The sequence below is a fragment of the Camelus ferus genome, chromosome 16 (genome assembly GCF_009834535.1).
Source record: "Camelus ferus isolate YT-003-E chromosome 16, BCGSAC_Cfer_1.0, whole genome shotgun sequence".
NCBI classification, from domain to species: Eukaryota; Metazoa; Chordata; class Mammalia; order Artiodactyla; family Camelidae; genus Camelus; species Camelus ferus.
In genome coordinates, this window is record NC_045711.1 from 28,861,543 (window position 1) to 28,883,879 (window position 22,337).

Consider the following 22,337-nt stretch of genomic DNA (forward strand, 5'->3'; position numbering starts at 1 on the left):
GCTGTGTATTTGGCTGTCACCTCACCGCGTTCCTGAAAACGTTCAATTGGTTGGTGTGCTGATCATATTTTATGTTATCGTGGTACTAGGCCATGGAATTGCCCTTAATTATTTACAGATCCTCCTTTTCCTGCCAGACTGAGGGCAGGGACCAGGTCTTTGTCATCTTGGTATCCAGACACAATAAATGATTATTGACCGCATGGGAACATGGTTCTAATTTAAAATGGAATATAATGAAAAATGAAAATTCACTTGTGATGAAATACTTTTTTGGTCATGTGTGCTGTAACGTACTTTTTTTCTTTCAAAAAAGGAAAGAATAACTGCATCTTCACTTTTGATACTTAAAATAATAAATCTTACAGGATATAATCTAAAGCCATGTAACCATTTGAAGTCTTTAAAACTATACTCATACAGATGCGATAAAATCAGGACTTGAGGTAATATTTCTGGACATTGTTAAGGTAAAAATCATCTTCTTTATGTGGAATTGTTGGGTAAGTCTGTTTGGGGACTGTTTCTTACTCAGATGATCGACTTTTTTCAGTTTTCATTCACATCTGTGGATAGTTTCATATCTATTTTTGAAGGAGAGTGAATGTGGAGCCAAAGTAACTAGAAAAATTTTTAAAAGTCAAAGCCTCTTTAAGATGCTGTGTACATTCTGCATCTGAATCCTTGACTTTGGAGTAGAAAACCCTGAAGGGAAAAGGGGAAAAAAAAATCAATCCCTTTTTTTTTCACTTCAGAGCAGCTATAAGAAAAATAAAATCATCCACCCCTTATGTTTAAATAACTACAAAGTCTAGGGTACATAATGTTTAAAAATAATAAAAAGAATTCTCCTCCAAGTCTGTTGAGGCTGTCAGCTAAGAAAGCAGGATGCAACCGTCTCTGCAGAGGAATCCTTCAATGCACTGCAGCATATAGACAAGCCATTTTCCCAAAGCTGAGCTCTTGGGCTTAGAAACTTGATGAAAAATAACCTGAATTTATTTCCACATTAATTGATGCTGTGGACTGAATGTTTGTGTCCTCCCAAAATTCCTGTGCTGAAATCCTAACCCCCAAAGTGATGGATTTGGGAGGTGGAGCCTTTGAAGGGTGATTAGGTCATGAGGGTGGAGCCCTCATGAATAGGAGACCCCAGAGAGCTCTCTCACCTCTATAAGGAGACAGCCCTCTGTGAGTCAGGAAGTGGGTCTCAACAGATAACTAATGTTCCGGGACCTTGATCTTGGACTTCCAGCCTCCAGAACTGTGAGAAATAAATGTTTGTGTTTAAACCACCGAGTCTATGGTATTTTTGGCACAGCAGCCCCAGCAGACTAAGACGATATGCATCTCGGAAGGGTTGTTTGTTTAGAGAGTCCTTACTCCCATGGTTTCCAACAGAGGGGCCATTTGAAGATGCTAAGATCGATGGATGACTTGCTGGTTGTTACCTGTTGAAATCTGAGAGAAGACTACGTCCTAATCAGAAGACAGCCGTTTGGAGAAAGCCTTCTGATACCATTTACTGCCCAAGAAATCGACATTTGCTTTGTAATTCCCTGCCTGTTGGCAATAGCTGGGGTGAGTTTCTGTGTTGATGGACTGTTGTGTTCCTTACACGTCTCATTTGGCGGGCAGGTCATCAGCCTCAGCACAGTCTTGGTGTTAAGATACGTTTTCATTTTTCCGTGGGTCAAGCTCGAAGAACCATGTCTTCATTTACCCTTATTTGCACGTCTGTATTTTCATCATCATCACCTCCTGCCATACACAATATTCTTCCTCCTTGTCTATGCAAATGTATACCCCAGCGGTGTTTTAAAACATCTCGAAAAACATGTCAGACACACGCAGATTGCAGAATCCGCTCCATTGTGGGAAAAAAATTTCTGGCACATCCACACGACCTCATCTACCATCACTCTTCTTTTTGTAACTTTGCTTCAGCCATACTGGTCTTCTTGCTGTTTCTCGAATGTGCCCATCACATCAGAGCTCTGCACTGGCTGTTCCATCGACCTGAACTGCTCTTCTCCAAGGTATCCACACTGCTCACTTTCTTATCACCTCCAGGTCTTTGACCAAATATCACCAACTTAGTGAAGTGCTCTTTTGACAGTCCTACTAAACGTGTAAACCTATGGCAGACAGCTATGGAGACGACCCTCAATGATCCCTGCCTCCTGGTGTTCATGCTTTTGTGACATCCCCTCCTCTTGAGTGTTGGCTGGAATGAGTGACTCATTTCTAATCACTAGAATCTGGTCAAACTGAGGGGATGTCATCCTTCCAAGATCAGGCTAGAGAAAGACTCTGTCTTCTGTCTTGCTTGCTTGCTTGATCTAATGGAAACCAGCTGCCATGTTGGCATTATGGAGAGACCTAAGTGCAAGGAACTGAAGGAAGACTCTAGCCAACAATTTGTAGCGACTAAGGCCCCCCATCCAACTGCCTCAGAGGAACCAGATCCTGCCAAGTACCATGTGACTGAGCTTGGAAGAGAATCCTCCCCTCACTGAGGCTTGAGATGACTGAATCCCATGGGACTCTTTGACCGCAGCATGAGAGACTCTGATTCTGAGGACCGAGATCAGCCTGGATTTCTGACCAGCTCAAACTGTGAGATAACAAACATTTGTTGTTCTGAAATAACTAATACAATACTCTCACTCCACCCACCAAACATAGTTTCTTTTCTGTTATATTTTCCTTCATACTACTCACCATCATTGATGTTCAATTTAGTTTATTACTGACAGTGTCCACCAACATCTACTAAAACGTGAGATTCACAAAGGCAAGAATTTTTGTCTTTGCCTTTTCACCAATATATTTTTAATGTCTAATCATTGCCTGACACAGAGCAGTCCATCAATAAACATTTGATAAATACATGAATTACTGTATCAGTCAATGATAAATTATCTGTTTTTCCTCCTTCACTTGTCTTAACTGTAATAAACAGTTTAATTGTAATAAACAATCTCCCATTTAACCCTCAGGCTTTAGGACTTTTTTTTCATAATTAATTAATATTTGCTGAGAGGATCGTGCAATGAATAAATTAGAGAAAAATGTTTCTCTTGCTAAATGCATCAATAATCAAGTCAGGGAATGACCTAAGGACCCATTATCTCCAAGTCAGTGTTTAATAGAGGCCAAGGCTCAGACGGTGGTGGCAAAAAAAAAAAAAAGGTTCAGAATTCTAGAGTTTCTGTTTTCACACACAAAATGTAGGTCATTGCCTTCTTAAGAAAATTACCTTATTTCTTTCCCATTATTCAAAAACATGGTTCTAGTGGGAAAAACAAATAGCAAAATGCCTTCCATTCTGAAAGAACTGTTTTTAATCAATGTGACATAATGGTACATGCCTAGAAGAGAGGATAGTGTCAGCCATCACCTTATAAAAAGAATCCGGGTAGATTTTTGTGGGTTAGGTTTCAGCTTCAGTGATGGAGCTGTGATGATCGATGTCCCATCTGTCTGTTGAAAACCGATATCCATGGAGAAGGCGTCACTCACAGGTCTAAGAGAGAGGATACTGGTAACCTGTCTGCGTTCTCAGCCACACTCACGCACAGTGATCACACAGGCGAGATCTCTGGGGGGGTCACTGCCTCTTTGCCGTTTGCATCAAGCCTCACAACACTTAGTATCATCAGATTAGAAGAGGTAGGATTGTTGTGTGGTAATGAGAATCACACGCAGTTTGGAATTCAGACAAGACTGAGTTTGAATGTTATACCTGAAGTATTACACAGCCAGAAAGTGAAAAAGCCAACCTTCATCTATGAAATGAATATAATGGCTCATTTCAAAGTCTCCCAAGATTACACAGCCGGAGAGTGGAAAACCTAATTTTAATCCATAAAATGAATATAAAAGCTCTTTTCAAAGTCAAAGAGCCAATGAACACAGTATTTAAGCACCCAGTACATAGTAAGACCTAAAAGACTTATTTCCCCACCCTACCATGGAAATATTTATAGTCTATGTGATGCCTGAAATAATGACATTTTCCATCCACTATTTCTAAAGTTAGATTTGAGGCCACTTTTCCTAGAACAAGGAAGTAACATAAAATGCTCCAGGATAAGTTTATAGGGGACAAAAGCTGAATAGTTTGTTAAATGATGGGTCTTACAAATTAAAAAAAAAAAAAAAAAAAAGAAAGATTCGACTAAATCCTTGGGTTGTTTTGGTTATAAATATTTACTCTAAACATCCCCTATATATCTATCATTTTCCCCCAAAACTACACTTTTTACTGATCTCAATTAATTTATATCCAAGCCTTAACATGGACTCACCACTCATATGGGTAAGTGGAAAAAACATATTTTTTCAATGTCCTTGAAGACTCTTGTTCCTTTGCAAATAAAAATATACTTATTTAGGAAATTGCATTAAAATAGTACATTGAGTGTCCCTCCCACTCCAGTCTTTCCTTCCAGTTTCAAATGTTGTCATGGTCTGGTTTTGTAGGGGACTAATGTCTTGGATTTATCATAGTTCCTGTGTTCTAAAAATAGACTTCAGCAGGAATGACACCTATCAGTTACTCTGGTTCCCTCTCTCTCTCTGTCTCTCTTTCTCCCTCTCTCTCCCCCTCTTTCTCTCTCTGCTGATTTGAACTGAATTGAGCTCTGGACCCTGTTCACTTTTAAACTTATTTTTGGCTTAATTTCAGGAACCCCTTACATGGTATTCTGCAAAACAGCTGAGTTTCAGGCACTTCAAGTCATTTTATTGGTTAAAATCTGACTTAAGAGAGGGGTTGATCTACATTTTCTGAAGGAAAGTGGCAAAGTACATTATTCTATCTTCTTAAGGATCTGACTCACAGCTGTAAGGGAAACATTCAGCAGAATGACTCCAGTCCTCTTTTCCTAAAGACCTTTCAGTTCACATGACTATATAAGAGTAAAATGCAAGTGACCAGAATCCACCGAGTGTTTAGGAAAGTTCTTGTTTATCACCTATATCCAACAACAAAGGAGATATTTCAATTATTTATATTAAAGAATTAATTCTGTCTGGAGAGAAAGGATGGATAAGTGTACAGTTTTCTGAATAGATACTCAAAGACAAAAGTTCTAAGATTTTAATGAACAAGAAAAAAAGCTTCAGAGAAATTAAGGTGAACACAGCAGGAGAAAATTCTCTGCTTCTAATCTACATTAAAATAAGTCTAGAAAAATGGATGTTTTTATTTCCTCTCCTATCACGATATATAATCCTTGGAAAAGAGTTAATCTATTTTTCCTGAAGTATTTTAGGGGATGTGTAAATGCACACCTGAAGCCATATATTCATAAATGTATACATATATATGGGAAGCAACGGTTTGCTTTTGCTGGAAATTATCGAAGCCCCCGTCTGATACTGAATATGGAACATGAGGAGGTTGCTTTCAGATACCTGCCTTAGAGTGCACTACGGTCTCTTTAATAAACTCTACAGAGGTCAATTTGAGACTACTTTAGACCAAAGCTTCGAAAGAACTCAAGGAATATGACACACAGACTCCTAGTTAAAGCACTTGTAGAGGACATTAAGTTACTTTAATTGCATTCAATTCAACACTGATATTTACATTGCCAGATACAGAGCATTGCCGCTTCCTAATCAAGGGAGACTAGCATGAGCAAAACACAGGCTGAATGACTGTGCATAATAACAAAAATAGAGCCACGCTTACCTGTATTCACTCTCCCCATAGAGGATCTAAGAGCTGGGGGCTCACAGCGGGGCAGTGGGAAAAATGTTCTGTAGTTAATAATACAGGGAAGAAAAGCTCCAGACACCAAGAACCCGGGTTAACCATTGACACTGGTTTGTTCCTACAGTTCCCCCCTGGGAACCTAAATAGGTAGCCCTTGGCATCTTATAAAGCAGGCGACAGCCAGTCAGCTGAGACTAAGGTTATGTCCCCGCCTCTGTCCTTCGGGAGGAGGTACAGTGTGAAGGACATTCAAGCACACCCTGGCTAACTTCTCACTCAGTCTGCGATACAAAGGAGGAAGATTTCCTGGGCCAGAAATCCGAGCAACAATGCCAGTAAGTGACTCAAATATTTACAAACAGGGTTGTTGGGCTCTGACCTATGGAAACAATCCTGCTGGTGTTTCAGACCTTGTCTGAGCAAGGCGAAGAAACTCTTTTCACCAGAGTTCTTTGTCAGCATCTTAGCTGGTCGGAGTTGAGACTGGATGCCAATGAAAGCTGAGACAAGGCAACCAGAACTAGCTAAGCATCCATTCGTCCCCCTCTTTCACATGCCCTTAATGATTATTTACCCTGTGCAGCTTAGTTACAAAAGCCAAGCATCCACCATTGAATGAGCCTTGATAAATATAAGAGAGGCTGAGGCTGAAGGCTTCTCCCCCACCCCCTCAACCTCAAGATTCAGAGTTTAAGACAGAGGTGACAAGTAAAACACAGGCTGTTGTCCAGATTCAGAATGCACAATCGGATCGTTCCTCCACCCCAGCAATTAGTCTTAAGGGATTAAATGAAACGTGGACGCGGTCCTGTGGTCAGGTTGGCTGACCAGAAGTCGGGAAATTGAGTAGAAAGTGAAGAGGTGGTAGAGTCAAGAGAAAGATCCAGAAAAGGTGAAGGGCAGCCACGAGAAACTAAAGAAATAACAGTCCAAGCTCTTCAGAACTGGGGGAGCTGTATCCAGGAGATTGTGAGAGGAGCACTGTGCTGGCAAGCAGCTGGCGTTTCTTTTCACTCCATTGGTAGCCAAGGGATCGAGGAGGTCCCAGCTAGAGGGTTAACCCTCCGAATTTAAGGGGCCATGTCTAGGCTCTGACCATAGTTGCTGTTTTGAGGTTGTTTGGTCTTTGTTTCCATTTTTAAAAGCATGAACACTTGAGGAAGCAAGATTGGATTTCAATGTTGGTTGCTGTCACTAGCTTTGGGACATTAGGAGCTGGTTAATCTCTCTGATTCCCAGTTTCCTAACCTGTAAAATGGGGATAATCACCATAATAAAACAACAACACCTACTCTGGCTGATACTTAGTGCTCCAAACCTTTTAGCTGTCATTCAGGTTTTGACATTCTGATAGGAATGCATGATTTGCAACCTGTTACACAGTAACAGGTAGAAGAGTTTGAACCCTCCAAGGAACCTATCTTTTCAATCACTCATAAATGTCAGGGAAGCAGTGGACCAAGAAGTTAACTTGTCTGAACAAAGAAAATTCGAAGACTGGAGAAATGTCTACATTTCCATACAAATCAGGCAAGTTTCATTGGGGTTTATCCATAACAAGGCTGGCTTGATTGATTGGTGAGTATTAGCAATGACTCTGCTCCCTTCACTGGCTCTTTTGAAAGCCAAGCTTCCTTCATTAGTGGTCCATTGGAAAGGACTTAGAAGAACATATACTCTCTCTCTATAAGCACAATCTCAGGAAAGGTGGCTTTGCTTGGGTGTTTGGATGCATCTGAGAAGATGAAGCATCTAAATGCAGCATGAAAAAGACCACAGAGATGAGCAGAACAGGAGGCAAGATGGGGAAATTGGATGGCTTCCTAACTCCAACTGAGTCAGATCATCACAGCATGGTTTTATTCCTTTGTTTGAAGTAAATTCCCAGAACATCAGACACACCCACACTCACATGTAAGTACAAAAACACTTTCTAAAGCCAAATGAAAATGATTCTCTGGATTGGCTTTTCTGCTACATTCTAGGCTTCCTAAATCTACCTTAACTGAAAATTAACTTTCTTGAAGTTCAGCTTTGGGGAACTGTAATCCTCCGTGAAACACAGAGAGAAACTGAGGCAAACTGAAGAGGCATGTTTGTTTTAAGATTTGTCAAATTACAAGATGATGGAAGAATTCACTACTTCAATATAAAAACTTTAAATGATAAATCTCTCTCTCTTTCAATAACCTGTACCTTATTTTTGCCCAATGATTTTAGTAATAGTCGTAAAAAGAAGTTAGACTATATAAAGAAATTCCCCTAGTATACAGAATTGAGGTGTTACTCTTTTAGCTCTGTCATGGACAAATTGTTTTTGTTTGGCCTGTCTCTTGTTTTGTAAGACCTGGGAGCTAAGAGTAGTTTTTTACATTTTTAAACAGTGGGGAAAAGTTAAAAGAAGAAGAATATTTTGTGATGGGAAAATGATATGAAATTCAAATTTCCGTATTCATGAAACAGTTTTATTGGAACACAGCCCTGCTCTTTGAATCATTTATATTGTCCATGGCTGTATTCACCCTACAACAGCAGAGTTCAGTAACCCTAAGAGCCTCAACACAGACCAGGTGTCCCTCAAAGCCTAAAATACTTAGTACCTGGCCTTTTACAGAAGAATGTTTGCTAACCCCCAAGCTAGAGCTAGCTAAACCATACAATTCACTATTCTCCAAAGACAATGTTCCTCTTTTTTGATTAGTGATTAACATGTGGTTAATTCCAATTCCACTGAATTTCTATAATTTAAAATTCTACCTTTTTTACATACAAGTCAGCATTACACACACAGTCCAGCAATCACACTCCTTGGTCTTTACCCAAAAGAGTTAAAAACCTGTGCACAGATATTTATAGCACTTTTATTCATAACCACCAAAACTTACAAGGAACCAAAACATCCTTCAGTAGGTGAATAAATGGTGGTACATCCAGACAATGGAATATTATGCAGCACTAAAAAGAAATGAACTATCAGGCCATGAAAAGGCATGGAGAAAACTTGAGTGCATGCTATTAAGTGAAAGAAGAAAATCTAAAAAGCCTACATAATGTATGGTTCCAACTAGATGACATTGTGGGAAAGGTAGCATTATGGAGGTGATAAAAAGATCAGGGGTTGGTAGGAGGCAGAGATGAACAGGCAGAGCTCGGAGGAGTTTTAGAGCAATGAAAACACTGTACATATATTACAAGGATGGCTATATATCATACATTTGTCCAAATCCATAGAATGTACAACACCAAGAGTGAACCCTAAAGTAAACTATGATGATTAGGTGACTGGGTGATTACACTGGGTCAACAAGGTTCATCCTTAGTAAAAGAAAAGTACCTTTCTGGTGAGTGATGTTGGCCGTGGGGGAGGCTAAGCGTATGTGGGAGCAGTGGGTATATGGGCAATCTCTGTGCCTTCCCTCAATGTTACTGCAAACCCAAAACTGCTCTAAAACACTTAAGTCTTTTAAAAAAAATTCTACCTTTCCTTCAAGGTTCTCTTTACTAACTCCTTCCTTGCCTACCATAAATATCAATTCATCATTTATTATAAAAAATAATTTTTAAAAAGAACAAACTTTTTAAGGGCACTATCCCCTTCAATCCATATGTCATGGCTCCTTGTTGCATGCGCCATTTCCTTTGCCCAGTTTTATATACTAGTGGGGAAAGACTGAACCGTATCCATCTTTGAATCCAACAAAGTGTCTAGCAGAAAGCTGTAACACAGGAGACACTAGGGAATGAATGCTTCTTTTTTTTTTTTTTTTAAAGTAAGCCAAGTATACTGTATTTGGAGACCAAATGCTTATTGGCTTATCTGTTTATTTATTTTTATTCTCCTTGACCCTTTTCTTCAGTTCACCGTCTTAATGAGCTTTCCTATCATTCCTTGTCCATCTCCACCTCTTCTAAGGCCCAAGACCCCCTTACTGCCTGCAGATTCCACCCAGCACAGTAATTACTAGACGGTGCCTGGGGTTTATCTCGATTTATCCTCTCGGCTCTCAAAATTTTCCTTCGTTGTGTCTTGTTCCCACTTGAAGGACTCTGTTATCCCATGTTCCGAGCCTTCCAGAATATACATGATAAGAAGCAAATGAAAAGGAAGAAAAAGTTAACTTGAATTTGCTTCCTCAAGGAGCAAATCTAGTTCATCATTTTTAAAAGCCGATGCACACTCACTTCAGCAAAAGATTTAAATAAAAATGATGAAACTGTATTATTCAAAAGAGCCTGATACAATGAAGAAATCATGCTAACAGGTTAAGAACAGCATTACCCTGCCCAAAAGGGGAAGAAAATGTGAGCAAACCTTTAAAAATTTCTCTTGGATATTAAAGTTATGTATATTTATTATCAATAATATGAATAAGAGCACAAAGGAGACAATAAAAATTAATCAGGAGCCCCAATTTCCTTTGGCAAAATTATTTCCAGTTTTTCTCCCTATTGTTTTAAGAAAAATTTGAGACTCACTTGTATTTACAATTTTGAATCTTGTTTTCTAACCTTTGTCAAGGAGCGCTTGTCTTCATGCAAAAGAACGCATCACTAAGTATGGAGTTCCAGACGCCCAGGAGCAGCGAGCGAAGCAGAGCTTTGGCCCACGGGCTGGCTTCCTAGCACTCCCCAGCCACGCCCGCGTTTATGGGTAGGATTTACTCTATGTTGTGGGCATTCACTGATACTGTGCCCTGAGACTGCTTTGTCAACTGTCCAGCATGACACATCCGTGATGCAATATTTGAAGTCGCGCCCAAACACTAGGCAAATCCTATTTCTCTGCAAGAAGTGCTTGTAAATCGAAAAGTCATCACCCTCCTCAAGGAAGCATGCCTTGTGGAAATGGGAATTGCATCAAAGCTGGTTGATCGGACTTCAAAGGATGTCCTTGTTCTAAAGATTCTTTTTCTATTATGAACTCTTTTTTTTTTTTTTTTTGGTCTCTTCAAGGGAAGATGTGAGAGAATTCTCTGAATACTTCAAGCTGCAAGCCCCTAGCTAACTTCATTACCATATTGATTATTTCATCAAGAAATATTCGAGGGAGATTAATTTCCCTGCATAACGTCCTCAGTTCTCCTTCAGTTTTCACATGACAGCATAACCCTCGTCTCCCCTCCTCCTGCCCCTCTTGTACTTTTTCAAACTGCAGGAATGAATTGTAAAAAGGAAGGTCCTCATTGCCTCCCTCTCTTCCAAGACATTTTTCCCCCCTAATGCTTTCCTTCCCCCCTCCGTAAGAATTAAAAGTGATATTTCTTTTGACAGCTGGTAACTAATCCCACCTTAGCAGGAAAGAGAACAGGAAGCCAGCAAAGGAATTTTCCATTCCTATGTCTCTTTTAATTTTTTTCCACATCAGGTACTTTTCAAAACCTAGACATTTGCAGTGAAGTCTGTATGTCTTCTTGTTTTGTCTACTAGAGCCACGTGTTCTGAGCTTCTCCTGTGCTGGCCGAGGACAAACCTGACTGAGCTGGTGTTTGTCTTTGGAGGAGGGAGAATTTGAGAACTTTCGAGTCTCCAAAGGGAACATAACTGAAATGTGATGCCTTTGCTTATGCAAACGGGATTTTTCCTGTTGTAAAGATAAAGTTCACACAGCTAGTCCCTCAAACCGCAAGTCAAAATGCTTCATACTGTAAGGAGAACGACAGCTCTGACTCTTATAAAATAAGTTTCTGCTCAACCATCTTTTGCCCGGCAGACAGCTTGGCTTCCTGCCTCCTCCCCTCTCTCCTTTCCTTCATTTCTTCCTTTCTTTTCTGTTTAAATGCTTAAAGGGCTCTGTGTAGTTTACGTTTTGAGTCTTCCAGAGTGAACAGGATAAGAAGTTGGGGGGAAAAGGAAAAAAAAGAATAATCAGCTTGAATGTGTTTCCTCAAGGAGCAATCCACTTTAGCATTTTCATAACATAATGCACACTGTTTCAATAAATGATTTTTTTAAACGATGAAATTATAGTTTCCAAACAAAATGGGAATGACATGCATCTATGTCAGTGGGTGTCATTTCAAATGAAGTGATTTAATTAAGATGATGTCTACAGCGACATACTAGATTCTGTGTTAAGTAACTAAAAACACAGCTCTAAAACTGAAGTCAACTCTTCTCTGCAGTTTTCCAACTGTGTATTTTTACTGTGGCAATAATGATTAGAATCTAAATAAAAGGAACAAGAAACACTTACTGAGTGGATACTGGCAGCAGGTCCCATTTTAGACACTTTTCATGTATCGCCCCTTTACTTTTCTCACTTAACCAACAGGGAAGCGGAGACAGGCCCAGGCACCTCCTGCTGTCTGCTCAAGGCCCCACGACTAAGAGAGAGAGGCCCTGGGATATGAACTCAGGCAGCTGGGCTGCAGGACCAGAGCTTGTAACCCCTTGTTTTTGCCTAAGTATTGAATGAGCAAACCTTTCCTTGGTCTAACAAATATACTGTCTTGATTAGACATCAGCTAGGAGCCCCCGTTCCCCAGACCGAGTCTCACCAGCCCCCAGAGGAAAGCGAAATTCATCTCAAATTATGGCAGCGGCACAGCAATGCTTGCATCTCTAGTTCCAAAACAACATCAGCTGAGGACAGGGCTTGGCACAGCTGAATCACAACGAAAGTCTCAAAATGTGAAGCTGAGGCTGTGCTTCTTTTCTGGCAGATTCAAAGCTCAGCCTAAAGCAAGTCTACCAAGTGAATTTATTTCTTGGTGTTAATTTTCTGTATGGTTGTTCAGTATGTGTTGAGGGTGTTTGCTCAACTCAGAATGATTCCTATTTTTTGGAACCTTCCCGACCCTGCCTCAGGTATTCACAGCTCCACAGTGTCCCTGCCTGAGTTCTAGACTTTCCAGTGGATTTCATGTGAAGACCACCAGCTTCTTCTCCTAGATCTTTTCAGACTCTGATTGCATCTTATTCCTGTGATAAAGTCCCCTCTCTGCCTATTTTATTTATTTACTTGTTTAAATAATCTCAAGTTCCTAGGACTTTTGGATCACTCACATAGCAAACAACGAACACCACTAAATCACAGCAACTCCTTGAACTTTTTCTCTAAATCTGACATATGCTATATAGCAAAGCAGACACAAAATTCGGATTTTTGCTTTTTTCTAGACGTGACAGAAAAGCAGAGAAGGATGGGGAGACGGAAGAAGGAGGAAAAAGGATAAGGCAGAAGTGAAGGAGGAAAGGATCTTCATCTTTTATAAAATTTAGGCATATATATGTACACACACACACACACACACACACCCCTCTTCAGAATTTGATTAAACACACATTGACTGAGCACCTGTATATTACAAAGAATGTGCTGAACACCGTAGTTATAAACTTGAGTAAGCTCTAGTCCCCTGCCTGCATTCAGGGAGTTACTAGTCTAGTAGGGCAATACAAAAAATTGTTTTTTAATTGCTGGATTTTAGGTAATCTGAATGCTTAAAAGAAGCACAAACCATTGTCACGGAAGCAAAGTAAAGACAATTCTATCTATTGGTGGAGATCAGAAAAAGTTGCATGCAAGTGATGATTTCACAATGAACCAATTGTTGGGCCAACTGACATCTTTCCAAGTCCAACAACCCCCATTTCCCGGCTCTCAGACGTCTGCCTGTGATCCCTCAACAAATACAGTGCATTCTTTCCCGGGTGTGTTTGCCCTAACAAACTAATAGCCTTAGGTAACGCCTAATCTTACAATAGCCCAGGCTGGCTTTTTTCAGCCCACCTTATCAGAGTCATTCATGGACCCTAAACCTCATACCTCATCTACAACCAATCAGAGACTTGTGCACAAGCCTATCAGGTACCTTGTGACCCGACCTGATAAAACACCCCCACAACCGGCCCTCGGGGCTCACGCAGGCTCCTCTCGCCCGTGTGGCCTGCTGTTGTCTACGACAGTGTACCCCTAATAAACTCCTTTCTATTTCTATACTTTACCTCTGGTAAATTCTTTTACCAACGCCCTGTCACTGTCACTCGGCCGTCACATTGTGTCCCACAACACCCATGAACTTTCAAGAAGTGGAGAAGGTTATGAATGTATTCTGAACCCAAAGAGAAGCATGCACAAAGACAGAAGAGAGAAACTACTGGAGAAACAATAATGTTGCAGGTTGACTGTGGCTTGGGGGCACCTGTCATGAAGCAAAGACTGAACAGTGATGAGGTCCAAATCCTGGAAGAACTTCACCATCAGATGAGGACACTGTACTTGATTTAGCAGGTGATGGGGAGCCACGGAAGGCTGGGGTTAGAAATGTGAATCTGGCCCACCTGCAGCACAATTTGAGTGGGCAGACAGTCAGTGCGGGAAGGGTAGGAAAAAGGGGGGATACAAAGGAGTAGTTCATGATGAGTGTTATGTTAGCGGGCAGAGGGAGGATGAGACCGGCTTAAATGGAATAAAACAATTGTATCTTATTTAGCAGCTGATAGAACTAAGCAATCGGAGAGAAAGAAGTCAAAGATTATTCCAAGTGTTCATGATCTGAGTGTGTGAGAGGAATTTTTCTGAAGATTCTTCGCTTCTGAATGAGAAGACTATTCTCCACGGCATCAGCTAAGTACAAGCAGTCAACTGTATGGGCAACACCACCAGAAAGTCAGGAAACTGGATTTCACTTCTTGACTGAGAACCAACCAGAAGTGTGATCTTTGTCAAGACACGGCATTTCTTTGGATCTTTGTTTTCTAGTATGCAAAGCAGAAAGTTGGATAATCTCTGTTATCTCTTCTAGGTATTGTGAACGAAGAACAAAAGAGCACTGCTCACCACCCAGTTCTAAAGGGTGAAGTGATAAATCACTCCACTCATCCACCAACAATGCACCCTGAGAGGAACTCAGGATGGGAAACAAGGTCAGACCCTCTGTGCTTTAGATCAACAGGCCCTTAGACAGTTATGTGCACATCTCAGGAAGAAGTTCAATGACCCCAGATCCCTGCAGCTTCTCAAGAAAAGCACTGACACCACCAGCTGAAGATTTCTGCTCTTTGTGATTAGCAGTAATCGTTTACCAAGATGTATGCTTGATTGCATGCATTTCCCAGCCAAAAAAAATCATATATAAACAGGCTTCCCCCTACCTCTTTGGAGCAGTTTCCCCAGAGCTAACCAGGTGGCTGTTTCCTGGGCTATAGTCCTCAGTAACTCTCTGAATAAACTGAAACTCGCAACTCTCAGGTTGCGCATTTTCCTTTAAGTCAACAGTATATAACTTCATTGTTCTATCTGTCCATATTATAATGAAATGAAGCTACATAAATAGGAATGGGGATTATGTCTTTTATGCTCTACACTGCATACCCCATGCCTAACACAGTCCCTGGCCATGATGTGTTCAATAAACAGATGTTTAGTGATTGAATGAATGGATCAATGAATGCATCATTAGAAGATTGTGGTTTATATCAAGGCAAAAGGACTGATCAGTTCAGTTCAAAAAAGGTCAAAGTAGCCATTTGAAAGTTTTAGCATAAAGGGCTGAGTTGGATTTATGGAGACACAGTCTATTTGACACTAAAAATTATAGTTCTACTTTACAAAGTCTTATAATCTTAAAAGTTATCTGCTATCGCTCACAGGTAAATGTTCCCAGCAAATATTAGTCTTCCAAATGGAAGATTTCTCTATGTTTTTGTATGTTATTTCCATTGTCCTATCTATAGGTTGGACATACTGCACTGTATAAAATATAGATCAAGTTAAGGCCGAAATGGAAGGAGTTACTGTGAGGTTTCATAGGACTGGAAATCTTGCATTTAGCTGTGGATTTGTGTAGTGCTGTGTAAAGACAACATGTATCTTGAAGTGTTCTTTTTTCTGTAATATATTGACTAACTATATTTATAATGTTCAGTTGTTTCAATCCTTTGTAAACCACAAGTCAGCTTAGAAAGCAATATATTTCACATTTCAACTATTTACTTTGATTTATATATATAAGGGTCAAGAATGAGAGAGCCAATATTTAGCAGAATTGTACAGACAAACCTTTGCATATAGTTATTCTAGAGAGTTCATTTTGCATTAATAATTTCACTTATCCTGATCTGTGCATTTCAAAAAGTTTGCTAAGTACCAATATATTCTCTCTCTCTCTCTCACACATACACATATACACACACATATTACCAAATACCTGAATATTTAATACTATGTGAACAAGATACCCAGGTGATAGATTATTTTTAATAAGGATGTTTGAACATTATCTCTAATGGATTTTGTACTACCTCATTGCAATCCTTAACCCACTACCATTTTTTCTTTTTTAAAAGTTAATAATATAATAAATTAGATATGCAAAAATTTCAGTCTAAGTGTGATGCTGTGTTTATAAAGCCTCTTCCTGGCACAGAGCTCCTTGAAACCCTTGGAAATTCCTGCAAGAAGAGCAATAACGGTGTCTTTTGTTACATTAATGAGGTAACGTTTGGAAAGACCTCAGGTAACCTAAGCTGAGGGCTGGTTGCCAGGGAAACCAACATTGTGATTAGAAGGTCCGAACTATCAGTTCCACCTACTTTAACCTCTGAGGAGGGAAGAAGGTCTGAAGGTTGAATCAATCACCACCGGCCAATGATTTAATCAAGTGTGGCTATGCGGTGAAGCTTCCATAAAACCTCAAAAAGATAGGGTTCAGAGAGCCTCCTAGCTGGTGAACATGTGTAGGTTCAGGGACAGTGGCTCCTGGAGAGGGCATGGAAGCTCCATACCCTTTCCCCACATCCTGCCCTAAGCACGCGTCTCTGCCATCCGGCTATTCCCGAGTTAATCCCTTTTATAATAAACAGGTGATCTAGTAAGGAATGTTTCTCTGAGTTCTGTGAGCCACTCTAGCAAATCAGTCGAATCCAAGGAGAAGGTTGTGGGAATCTGCCGTACAGCCAGTTGTTGACAACCTGGACTTGCGACTGACATTCTGAGTTGGAGAGGGTAGCTGGAACTTCCAGTTTGTCGCCACCAGTCAGAAGCACAGTTAACAACCTGGCACTGCACCTGGTGTCTGAAGAGGGAGGGGGGACAGTCTTGTAGAACTGAACCCTTAACCTGTAGAAGCTGATGCCATCTCCAGGTACAGAGTTTCAGAACTGAGCTGAATGATAAGACACGCAGTTGATGAGGATTGCCTCTTACTGGTGGAGGAACTTAGCACCTGCAAGGTTGGAATTGGGTCTTGAAACCCAAAAGACCATGGTATAGTCTAACTATAATAAAATAAGATAAAGTAACACTTTCAAAGATGATATTTAATATAATCTAAATAAGTAAATATAGTGTATTCATGTCAATAATTTATAAGCCACAGAGAGGTTTTTACGGTAGATTTAGCTCATTACACTGTTTATCCACAAAGCATTTTAATAGGTTCAGTGTTAGGGATCATTGTATTTCCTAATAATGAACTTAGAATGGGGTTCAAATGAATGCATTCCCCCCTCTCATGCAAACTGATATCTCTGGGGAGTCGGGGTTGGTAGAAGAAAGAAGTGTCACAGTGCGCGCAAGTGTGCACGTGTGCGTGTGTCGGCTTTAACTGGAAAGCTCTGAAACTAACGACACGAGGCTTCTGACTGGCTACAGGAATGGACTGCTCCTGAGCAGGCGAGCTGGCTGGGCTCTCCTGAAAGTGGGAGATGGAAATGTTCGTACTCCACTTCCAATCGCTGGGCCCATCCATCTGTTTTCTCTTCGCCCGCCCACAGAGCAGAAAGGCATGCATTGTTCTAGCAGGACAGAATATGCAAGACTGGAATTCTTCTTCTTCCCCTTATACCAATTTTCACAAAACATAACCCAGTGGAAGAAAACACAGGGCTCCCCAAGCGTCTACTGAAGAACAATCCATTTTTCACTCACCAGATAACAACACTTAATGACTTGGGTAACCCAACTTCGCTTTCCCATGGCCTTAATGAAAAGGCCAGTTCACTCCATTTGGAAATCAGTGAGATGAATCGTAATGAAAAGCCATGATCCTCTGCCAGGATTGAGCAAAGGCCATGAATAGCCCAGCTTAGAAGTTGAATTTCTTGTTTTCCTTCCTGTGTGGCTCTCTTTGAAAAGGCAAGAAAATGGTCCATTTGGCCTTTGGAAAACCCATCTCAGAGTATGAGGCCCTGCCAACTAGTTAGGTTCATCCTGGGTAAAGGAAGCCATGGGGGCATTAGGAATAAAATGCCCAGAGGACACATTCAAAAATAAAGACAAAGTAACATGTTTAGATTTTCTTGCTAACACAGTGAGGGTGGTGAGCAGGTCCTATTCCTCCAGGGCAGAGACTCCTGGCGCATTTTAGTGTTTAGTGCCCCACGTGCCCATCTCCCATGAGTTCTCCTTTGTGGTGTAACAGTTAGTTCTGCTATAACATGACCTATGTGTTCTTAAAAATCACCATAATCTGCAAAGAAAACAAAACAAAACAAAAAAACAAACAACCCCCACCCCCGAACAGGACTTATGGAGATAATAGGGTTAGGGGCACAACACTCAAAAATTTTGTCACCAATACACTGAAAAATAAAAATAAAAGACCGGACCCTGACAAAAACAGTGGCACTGTTTTCTACCTGGTCACTGTTAAGGAATGCATAAATGCTACAATAAACATAGCACTTTGCCTTAGGAAAGGCCTGAGGTTGACTTGTGGAAGTGGGTGTCAGCAGAAAGATTTGCAGCTTGTGAGCTACTGTGAAGTGGTGGAAGGAGGGGTCTCTGAAATCTGATGGAAAGTTGTACAACCAGATGTAGGTGGGTGAGCTCATAACACACTTGGTGAACTGAGAAGACTGGGAGATGTTTGGGGATTGTGTGTGTGTTGTGTATTCCTATGCAGCTCCATTGAGTTGGATGCAGTTTTTTTTTCACCCACCTAGTGTTTCTGGAAAACAAAATCATGTATAGGCAAACAGGAAGCTCGCTCAAATGGTACGTGATGCTCAAGCAAACACACTATGTCCTAATTGTTCCTTAGTATATCAGGTGCGCTGGCGCTAATTTGCATGTTCAAAGCAAGTGTTATAGCAGAACTGACTACATAATCTCAGGTTATACTTACTGAATACCCAAACAGTCAAATGAAGAGTTAAACTTCTTCTTAACTCTGTGAAGATTTTCAAATAGCCGTTCAGGGTTGTGTTGGCACATGAAATCATTCTACCACTATACGTTTTACCTGTCCCCAGTAATGTCATCTCTCTCCTCCTACGACATGATCATAATATGGTAGAGTCAAAGATTGTTCAAGAGCTTTTCTTCTTATGTGACGGGGTGCCTTACTGATTAGATGATGTTATCTTTCCTGTGCATCTTTTGTCTTTTACCTCAGCTCTGTTTTTAATTCTTCTGTTTGTTTCAGATCTTAATCGAAGCATAATACAGCATAACATCTATAGCACTGCTACTGTTACATTCTGAAAATGTATCCAGAAATTTCTTGCCCTTGAAATGTTCTTTTCTTGTTTCATTTAAAATTGGATTTTGTTGTTATTACGTGTGTCTGTGTTTTGCCAGTTCTATGATACTAATTTACTTATATAAAATATCCAAAGCAAATGCCTTTTAATATATTTTATCTGATTTTTCAATAATGTGCAGAGTTCAGGATCTTCTCTGTCTAGGAATCTTACCCACTCTTTGGAAAGGATTTTACAAGGATATAATGTAAATATGAAATAACAGGGACACCCACATCATGTTTGGCCTTTTTTTCCATAAGTTTTTAATGCTATCCAAGAAAGCAACCTATAAAACATGCACACACGTATACACAGTGCAAACCTTCTTGTAAACACTCCTTCTATGATTAAATTGATTCCTGAAGAATTGGCTAAGTCAATCAGTGCCAAAGATCACTTTCAAAACTTCCTGTGCCCCTGAGAATGCTTTGTGTTAATAACATGCATTAGTTTTACAGCCACTTAAGAAAACCAAATCTTTCAGGCCAAACCAGAAATGGAGAGCCAAGATTAAAACAAGGGGAAAATTCTATCACCTCTGTAGATTAAAGTGAATGCAGACTTCTGGAAACTAAAGAAAGCAGAGCATTTCGGAAGATTACTAAAAGTCTCAATCTCTGGATATTTTATCCCAAAGCCTACCAACAGAAAACGGGGCCATCCAGGGACAGAGGCCATGTATTGATCTGGACAGGATGATCGATGAGGAGCAGAGGAAAGAGCCAGGCCTAGGATCACAATTAAAAACACAAAACGAAACAGAGGAAAAACTGGTTCTCAATGCTGCTAAACTTGCTAAACAGGATCTCTTTGCCACTAAAAGAAAGAAAACAGAAGTTTTAGGGAACTTTTAAACTTCTTCACACTTAGAAAGACAGATTTCTTAATTTTCCTGAATATAAATTAGTAAATATTTACCAATCAATCCATCCCAGGCCCTTCCTGGGGAACCTTGCTTGAATTACCAAATGGGGATATCATGTGAGAACAATTATTTGCTCTCTAGAGTTAAAAGGAAGTCACCAGAAGTTTCATGCAGGGAACATGACTTCATCAAAGGTATTAAACACTCTTACCTATGTTTCTTTGAAGACTTTATGGAACCAATATATTTTGCTTTCTCAGGGTAGCATAATACGGTTCTTCTATAAACTATAGATGGTTGGTGAGTCAGTGTTCTCATTTTTTTTTCCCCCCAATTGTCCTTTTTTTTCCCCCTTAGAGACAAGAGACTATCAAAGGCTGAAGTCTGCATGTTGTGTAACCATCCCAGCTCTCCCAACACTGCTCACTGGATTTCTGGAGTTTTAAGCAAAGAAGGGAAATATGTTTTAAAAAAAAATCAGATTCTTTTTAAAGAGGGAATTCACATTTCCAATGCCCTGTCCTTATTGGGTTACTGTTGTCATTCTACATGAGAGATTTCTCTCATGTGCTTGTAATTCCTCACATTCGAGTTATTCAAATACCACATCGTGGCCTGCCTGTAACAGTGCCTTCGGTGATTTATTTAAAAAAAGAGAGAGAGAGAGAGAGAGAGCTCAGATGAATGAACCTTAGGGATTCAAGAGGCAGAAACTGAATTGTGCAGTGCATTCAACTTGGCAGCAGAGTCTCAAGTTCACTCCTCTGGCCCAGTTCAGGTATCAGAAACTGGAGGAGAGCAGAGAACAGTACTCAGTCGAAAATACTCCTGTCTGATCAGTTCAAAGCTTGTGACAAGAGACATGCTGTCTAGATCTTTGCGGGAGAGGAGGCAAAAAACGAGAGGGGTCCAGGCGAGGGAGCAGCCAACTGAAACACCCCAATGCAGGTGTAAGATACTGGAATCTAAAGGAAAAAGAGAAAGTAGCAGCATACAGCATATACCCGGGAGTTCTCATCATCTCTACTTCGGATTTTTTTTGTTTAGTTAGATATGCATGTGGTTGCCAGTTTCCCCGCTCTCACTCAGCTTTAGGGACGGACGCGTCTGAGCTCTGCCCTGGACACTGTGATCGCGCATGATCTGCTTGTTGCCACTGCCTGAACTCTGCTGTTGTTCCACCTACTGGCTGGCCTCCTGGTGCTTGAACACTTATCCAGATAGAGTGTGGATTTTCTATTCTTTTTCGGTTACCATACTCCGGGTTAGAGTCTCCCTCTTCCACAGGTTAGTCTCACAGCCGCGTTAATTCCCTGACGCAAGCCAGTCCGTCATTGGTTTTCTGAATTTCCATTTGGGAACAATGAAAACTTACCCTTGCAATGTGACTGTGAGCTAGATGCTGTTGGGGGAGGTAATTAGATTTACTTATTTATTCATTCTTAGAGGAGGTACTGGGATCAATGCGCTCTACCACTTGAGCTACATCTTCCCCCTGAATTTCCATTTGGACCTATCAAGGGAAAAGCTGATAAAAACACAGGCTGGGTGTGGGTGCCTGATGCACAGCCAGCACTTTAAATACACCAGCAAAGCAATGTGTGAACGAATGATGTGGCAAAGTCAGATTGCTGGAGTCACCTGAACATGCTGACAAAGCTTGTGCTATGACAAGACCAAACTCCAAGCATCACGATATCAGAGGAAGCAAATTGCTACCATTTCCCTCCAATCAGTCAGGAATGGACAAATAGCTTCTACTAATAGCCATTTCCCTGGCATGCCTCTGTGAAGAACACAGTGCAGAGAGGAAGCCAGGCACTTCAGCTCTGGGATCTGTGATTGTGGTATGTGGTTCTGATTTGTTCTGCTTAATACATGGACTGAGATTCCCCATCAGCCAACTGGTTGCCCTAGGAAAAAAATTTAAATATACAATACATACATATAGGTTTTTTTTTTTTTAAATATAACTATTGGGGAAGTGATTTCTGAAATATAATAAAAGGTAAATTCTCGATGATTTTGTTAAATCTCATTAACCAACTGACACTTCTGGGTTTTAGAGGGTATCCAGACGAGATGGTAGGAACTGGATTGGTGTGGGAAATAGTAGGTGTGCAGTAAATTAAATACAATTGAAACATACCACGCTGAAGAGAAGACACAGTTGGGTTGCATGTTTCAGAGAACACTGGCCTTAAAATTGAGAGACCTAGCCTGTGGTTCCAACTTTGCCACTTACTAACCTGTGACTTTGAGATGTCATTTAAC

The 22,337-nt window shown here is 40.5% G+C and overlaps 1 protein-coding gene and 1 long non-coding RNA gene across 9 annotated transcripts in view; one reads left to right on the forward strand and one right to left on the reverse strand.

Moving 5' to 3' along the window:
* KCNJ16 (potassium inwardly rectifying channel subfamily J member 16) overlaps positions 1-5,843 on the reverse strand; it is a 58,642-nt gene extending 52,799 nt beyond the window's left edge. For 7 of the 8 annotated variants that reach the window (XM_032456975.1, XM_032456967.1, XM_032456970.1 and 4 more), the window contains exons 1-2: positions 5,705-5,843; positions 3,404-3,529 (exon numbers count right to left, since the gene is read on the reverse strand). The gene's annotated coding sequence lies outside the window, so the exon portion shown is untranslated. The remainder of the gene's footprint in view (positions 1-3,403; positions 3,530-5,704) is intronic. The other variant, XM_006194821.3, reaches the window with a different exon arrangement.
* A 116-nt stretch (positions 5,844-5,959) lies between these two features.
* LOC116656746 lies at positions 5,960-16,049 on the forward strand. The gene is made up of 2 exons (XR_004311666.1): positions 5,960-6,063; positions 10,248-16,049. It is a non-coding gene; the product is annotated as an uncharacterized LOC116656746 (long non-coding RNA).
* Positions 16,050-22,337: the final 6,288 nt, after the last annotated feature.